This window comes from Ursus maritimus, unplaced genomic scaffold, assembly GCF_017311325.1.
Source record: "Ursus maritimus isolate PB19 unplaced genomic scaffold, ASM1731132v1 scaffold_19, whole genome shotgun sequence".
In the NCBI taxonomy this organism is placed as follows: Eukaryota; Metazoa; Chordata; class Mammalia; order Carnivora; family Ursidae; genus Ursus; species Ursus maritimus.
This window is the reverse complement of record NW_024424341.1, coordinates 57,719,893-57,720,499: the sequence shown is the minus strand read 5'-3', so window position 1 is coordinate 57,720,499 and position 607 is coordinate 57,719,893. Positions and strand designations below refer to the sequence as shown.

Genomic DNA, 607 nt, shown 5'->3' with positions numbered 1-607 from the left:
AGTGGGAGAGGAAGAAGCAGGCTCCCAGCGGAGGAGCCCAATGTGGGACTCGATCCAGGAACGCCGGGATCACCGGGATCACGCCCTGAGCCGAAGGCAGACGCTTAACGACTGCGCTACCCAGGCGCCCCTCTCATAGTGTTTTACTCTGCTGAAATGAATTCACAAATAATATAACCTAAAAAAATGAATTATCTATCTGTACAGGTAATTTCAAAAAAATCGATTAACACATAATCAATCAATTTTTAAAAATCAATTAAAAAATTAAAGAGGGGCACCTGGCTGGCTCAGTCGGTAGAGTATGGGACTCTCGATCTTGGGGTCGTGAGTTCAAGCCCCACGCTGGGCATGGAGCCTACTTAAAATAAATAAACAAAGGAGAAATACAGCGAAAATAACCTAGAGTAAAATACTATGAATTCCAACCTGCATATGTTGAGGCAGTGTAGTACGGTGTTCACAGATATTTCGTTTTTTCTCTGCTTCTGAGGACATGGTAAGGTTGTACTTGGGCCAATGAAACGACAGCAAGAGTACTCCTCATGCCTGGGAGGAAGTAAGCACATGGCCTTCCACCTCTGACTGGCAGCAATGCCCCCAAGAG

At 45.5% G+C, this 607-nt stretch overlaps 1 non-coding gene across 1 annotated transcript; it reads left to right on the top strand.

Moving 5' to 3' along the window:
* Positions 1-279: 279 nt before the first annotated feature.
* On the top strand, positions 280-352 carry TRNAE-CUC. The gene has a single exon. It is a non-coding gene; the product is annotated as a tRNA-Glu (tRNA).
* The last annotated feature ends 255 nt before the right edge of the window (positions 353-607 follow it).